At 46.5% G+C, this 6025-nt stretch overlaps 1 protein-coding gene across 1 annotated transcript in view; it reads right to left on the reverse strand.

Annotated features, from left to right (window-relative positions):
- RCC2 (regulator of chromosome condensation 2) overlaps window positions 1-2610 on the reverse strand; it is a 33352-nt gene extending 30742 nt beyond the window's left edge. The window contains exon 1 of the mRNA XM_079987040.1: window positions 2402-2610. The gene's annotated coding sequence lies outside the window, so the exon portion shown is untranslated. The remainder of the gene's footprint in view (window positions 1-2401) is intronic.
- Window positions 2611-6025: the final 3415 nt, after the last annotated feature.

Here is a 6025-nt window from a genome sequence, read left to right on the forward strand (position 1 = left end):
CCTGTTTGCAGATTTTCGGTCTCTCTTTTTAAAAAATGTATCTTGTTCAGGGGTCAGCAAACTTTTTCAGCAGGGGGCCGGGTCACTGTCCCTCAAGACCTTGTGCGGGGCCAGACTATATTTTGAAAAAAAGAAGAAAAAATGAATGAATTCCTATGCCCCACAAATAACCCAGAGATGCATTTTAAATAAAAGCACACATTCTACTCATGTAAAAACACTTTACATGTGGGCCGGATTGAGAAGGCGATTGGGCCGTATCCGGCCCCTGGGCCTTAGGTAGCCTACCCCTGGGCTAACCCCATCCTAACAGTGGGTCAGGGGGAAAACCTCCCAATAATTTACTTATATGTGTTTTAAGTATGGGGAGGGGGAACCTAGATAGCCTGTCCCCCCCCCCCAATAACACAACATGTGGGGCAGGGCATTGATTCCCTTTCACATAAGCACCCTCACAAGTCACAAAACCAGAGTTTGGCGTGTGAATAGGGGAAATTCGTAAACTAGGCCTTAGACACCGACCCCAAATAAAACTTGTCAATTTTGTTGCCGTTCAAGAGGCTTGCTCCAAAAACCATCCCACACAAAGTGGGGCAACCCATTCCAACACAACCAGCCCCCCCTACCATGAAACCAATTTTTCCAATTTTGGGGGCCCTATAGTTTAGGGCTGCAAGGGAACACCCTCTGACACACACACATCCCCCCATTTCCACAGTTCTCCTTCCCCACCCCACCCCACCCAAACAGGTTAGGGGATACAGAGCATGCCATTTTTAATATAAAAAAGGAGGTTGGATGCTAACAATCTCACAGTCTATCCCTTACAAACACACACACAAAAATGGCCCATGCTTCTTCAAAATTAAAGAGGGAAAGGGTTTTTTTTTTGGGGGGGGGACACCTCACAGGAAAACACAGCAACTTCCCATTGTAGGTCAAATATAGGGCTAAGAGTCCCCCAAATAACCCGACACCCCATAAACCAGGGAATTCCCCCCCTCCCTCAGCAAAAAAAAACACACACAAGAAAAAAACTTACTTCTCACTGTCTCAGTGTTTGCTACACTTACAAGAGGGGAGAAACTCGCCCAGCAATTTTGGAAATTTTAACTATTAAATTGACCTGCACCAACACACCAGATTTCATTAAACAGATAATGCAATGAGAAATTGGGAGATAATGCCATGAAAAATTGGAGGGGTGTGCTCCGCAGCCCGACTGCACCCCAAGAAACAAATATCTGGAATAAATACACAACTTTTCAATTGCTTTAAAAAAACAAACAAAAAAGGACACCCAGCTGTTCGCCCCCCCCCACCAAAATGTATTGAAAACAGAACAAAGCGCAGGAAGGGGGAAAAGGAAGCCCCTTTCCCATCAACGCACAGCAGTTTGCAATCTTAAATTTGGAAAGAGGCAAAAAGCCCCCACCTCGTGCAAATGCACAAAAGTGTTTAACGAACGCATTGCAACACAAAACCGGATGGATTCTTAAAAAGTAAAAGTCTTGGGAGAACTTGTTCCTCTCCCCCGCTCCCCGAAGTATTTTAACATTTCAATTTTTAAAAAATAAATTAAAATCAGATTTAAAATGAGAAACTCTTTCAGAAAACTACACACCCATTGTTTTGGGTGGAGGGGGCCAACCCTCTCAAATGCAAAAAAAGAGATAGACTTTGAATAAATAAGAGAATATTTATAATCCTGATTCTCAACTCCTTCCTGTTAAATTAGTAATAATCTATTATTGACCACCCAGGTGCAACTAAACCCGCGTTCCCCCCCCTCCCCAAACCCGGTAACAAAACACCCAATTCTCGGTGCAAAAAAATAAATAAATCTCAACCGTCCCGATTTCCAGTCCTTTTTTGTTTTTGTTTGGGCCTTTGCTGGAAAAAGGTAAAAAAGAATAATAATTCCCCCCCATCCCCTCAAAAAAGCACCCCTGCCCCCAAATCTTCAATCACCTCCCACTCCACCTTTTTTTTTAAAAAAAAAAATGTGCTAGTTTGCAAAATCAGGAGATGGAAAAAGAAAAAAGGAAACACAGAACAAACTTTAGCTTTCTTGGGTCGTCTTATTTTCCCCTCTCCCGCTTTCAATCAGAAATACCGACTGGTTGGAATCCTCCTCTTGCAAGATGTACGTCTGAATGCAGGTTCCAAATCTTCCCGCATCTAATTCTTGCCCCCCCCCCCTTCCAAAAGCCCCGGCTGCCTCTTTTTTTATATATTGATTGCGAACAATGGGATCTCTGTCTGTCTCCGATTAAACCACGTGGATCCGCCTTCCTTCCCCCTTTTTTTTTTTGAAAGGAAAAAAAAAATCACCCCCCTCCTTACTCCCCCCCCCTCCGCGCATCTTGCAAAAAAAAGAGAGGGGGAAAAAACCCCAAACACATCCGCACACACTCACACAACTTTCTTTGCAACAGCAGTTAGGATCAGATTTCAAGCTGGGAGGAGCAGCCGCCTTGCAAAATGATTGCTTTTAATTATTAGGATGGTTTTCAAAAGAAAGAAGTAAAAAGAGAAAGGGGGGGGAATCTTTTTTTTTTTAATGTTTTGGACTACTTCCTGTGGAAGGGCGGGGGGGAGAGGCTGCTCCTTAAAGCCCACCCACCAGATCCACTTAAAATATAAATATGAGCCGCGCTGCATATGCTACAGTAGAAAACAAGAAACACATGTATTAGCAGGAAAGGAAGAAGACGAGGAGGGGAGAGCAGGGGAGGAGGGAAAAAAGATCAGCCAGAAGAGACTCGCTTTATCAGCACAGCACCGCCTTAAGGGCTGGATGACTGCAGAAGAAGGATTTGGGGTTTTGTTTGGTTTTGGAACAAAAGAAAGTGCTTTCTGATAACAATTTTTGTTAGTTTCCCATTACAATCCAACAATAGCCTTCTTAGAGCAACACCCATCTATAATACAATCATTACTACAGTGGTACCTCAGGTTAAGAACTTAATTTGTTCTGGAGGTCTGTTCTTAACCTGAAACTGTTCTTAAGCTGAAGCACCACTTTAGCTAATGGGGCCTCCCACTGCCGCTGCACGATTTCTGTTCTCATCCTGAAGCAAAGTTCTTAACCCGAGGTATTATTTCTGGGTTAGCGGAGTCTGTAACCTGAAGCGTATGTAACCTGAAGCGTATATAACCAGAGGTACCACTTTACCAATAGTTCAAATACCGAATGTAATAAACAAAAATCTGCCCTTATTCCCTTATAGGGGACACAAGAGCCCTTATACAGTGGTAACTCTGGATGCGAACGGGATCTGTTCTGAAGCCCCGTTCGCATCCTGAGCAGAACGCAACCCGCGTCTGCGCAGGTCGCGATTCACCACTTCTGCGCATGCGCGTGACGTCATTTTGAGCATCTGCACATGCGCGAGCGGCTAAACCCGGAAGTAATGCGTAACCTGAAAACGCTCAACCTGAAGTGACTTAACGCCGAGGTATGACTGTAGTGTCCTTTGTAGGTTCTCCATCGGTCGGAGAAAATAACAGAGACCAACCAGAGAATATTGAGAAGCAAAGCAGCTAGTAATTGATTGTTGATTTATTGATTGTTGCAACGGGGTGCTCCCCTCACACGCAGGAAAGGAGAAGGACCCAGAACGAAGGTGTGCCTCCCCTTATATAGACACTTTAAATTGCTCGCCCTGGTCCAAGACCACCCTCAGAAACATCATACCTACATCACTGAAAGGGGTGTAGCTCAAGACCACCCCCCAGATACATCATACCTACATCACAGAAAGGGCAGTCTACAACAGAAATCTCCTGTCTGGCAGGTTACCTGTTAATGGTCACTTGATTGGATTACCTGGAGAACCTGGCCAGTCTTTTGTAATGATAAATACTTAGTTCCTGAGCCAGGTCACAGGCTCACCCTATTCATACACAGACATACCCTTAAGACAGGATTTGTGAGCAAAAAGACAATGGGGAGGCTTTTCCATTTTCCTTCAACCTTGCAGAGAAATATTTGAGGTCAATTTGGGAGGGACAAAATGGGTTCAGGACTTTTTCTGTGGGGTTTCAGGCATGTGGTTTATATATGCAGTCATGAACATTTATTATATATACATACACACAAACACACACACACACACACACACACACACACACACACACATATATATATGACCTTAAATTTTTTATTTCACAAATTATATAATTTAGATAATGGGGGGGCACCCCCCACATGCTAGAACTGATGGCAAATAACCGAGTGCTTTCTGGTTGGGGAATCCTGAAGGCGAGAGCACAGGGCTCATCGGCAAGCACGATTCTTGGCTGCGGAGAGAGACGGGGGCAGGATAAGCATGAAACGACTTTTGAGCACCTAAAAAAAGAAAGAAAGGATATTGCATAATAATAATAATAGGTAAAAGGTAAAGGTAAAGGACCCCTGGATGGTTAAGTCCAGTCAAAGGCGACTATAGGGTTGTGGCACTCATCTCGCTTTCAGGTTGATGGAGCCGGCGTTTGTCCACAGACAGCTTTCCTGGTCATGTGGCCAGCAGAACTAGACCACTTCTGGCGCCATGGGACACCGTGACAGAAACCAGAGCACATGGAAACATCATTTACCTTTCCGCCACAGTGGTACCTATTTATCTACTTGCACTGGTGTGCTTTCAAACTGCTGGGTTGGCAGGAGCTGGGACAGAGCAATAGGAGCTCACCACCATTTGGATCCCTTCCAGTCGGGATTCAGGCCTCATCATGGGACTGAAACTGCCTTGGTCGCACTGGTTGATGATCTCCGGCGGGCTAGGGACAAAGGTGAGAGCTGTTTCCTAGTTCTGCTGGATCTCTCAGCAGCGTTTGATACCATCGACCATGACATCCTTCTGGACCGTCTTGAGGGGCTGGGAGCTGGGGGCACTGTCATACAGTGGTTCCGCTCCTTCCTCCTGGGCCGTGTTCAGAAAGTGGTGGTGGGGGATGAGTGTTCAGACCCCTGGGCTCTCACTTGTGGGGTGCCCCAGGGTTCTGTCCTCTCCCCCATGCTTTTCAACATTTACATGCAGCCACTGGGAGAGATCATCAGGAGGTTTGGGCTGGGTGTTCATCAGTATGCAGATGATACCCAGCTCTACCTCTCTTTTAAATCAGAACCAGTGAAGGCGGTGAAGGTCCTGTGTGAGTGTCTGGAAGCGGTTGGAGGATGGATGGCGGCTAACAGATTGAGGTTGAATCCTGACAAGACAGAAGTAATGTTTTGCGGGAACAGGAGGCGGGCAGGTGTGGAGGATTCCCTGGTCCTGAATGGGGTAACTGTGCCCCTGAAGGACCAGGTGCGCAGCCTGGGAGTCATTTTGGACTCACAGCTGTCCATGGAGGCACAGGTCAAATCTGTATCCAGGGCAGCTGTTTACCAGCTCCATCTGGTACGTAGGCTGAGACCCTATCTGCCTGCAGACTGTCTCGCCAGAGTGGTACATGCTCTGGTTATCTCCCGCTTGGACTACTGCAATGCGCTCTACGTGGGGCTACCTTTGAAGGTGACCCGGAAACTACAACTAATCCAGAATGTGGCAGCTAGACTGGTGACTGGGAGCGGCCGCCGAGACCATATAACACCGGTCTTGAAAGACCTACATTGGCTCCCAGTACGTTTCCGAGCACAATTCAAAGTGTTGGTGCTGACCTTTAAAGCCCTAAATGGCCTCGGTCCAGTATATCTGAAGGAGCGTCTCCTCCCCCATCGTTCTGCCCGGACACTGAGGTCCAGCTCCGAGGGCCTTCTGGCGGTTCCCTCACTGCGAGAGGCCAAGTTACAGGGAACCAGGCAGAAGGGCCTTCTCGGTAGTGGCGCCCGCCCTGTGGAATGCCCTCCCATCAGATGTCAAAGCGATAAACAACTACCTGACATTCAGAAGACATCTGAAGGCAGCCCTGTTCAGGGAAGTTTTTAATATGTGACATTTTAGTGTATTTTTCATCTCTGTTGGAAGCCGCCCAGAGTGGTTGGGGAAACCCAACCAGATGGGTGGGGTACAAATAATAA

This window comes from Podarcis cretensis (assembly GCF_951804945.1).
Source record: "Podarcis cretensis genome assembly, chromosome: 8".
Taxonomy (NCBI): Eukaryota; Metazoa; Chordata; class Lepidosauria; order Squamata; family Lacertidae; genus Podarcis; species Podarcis cretensis.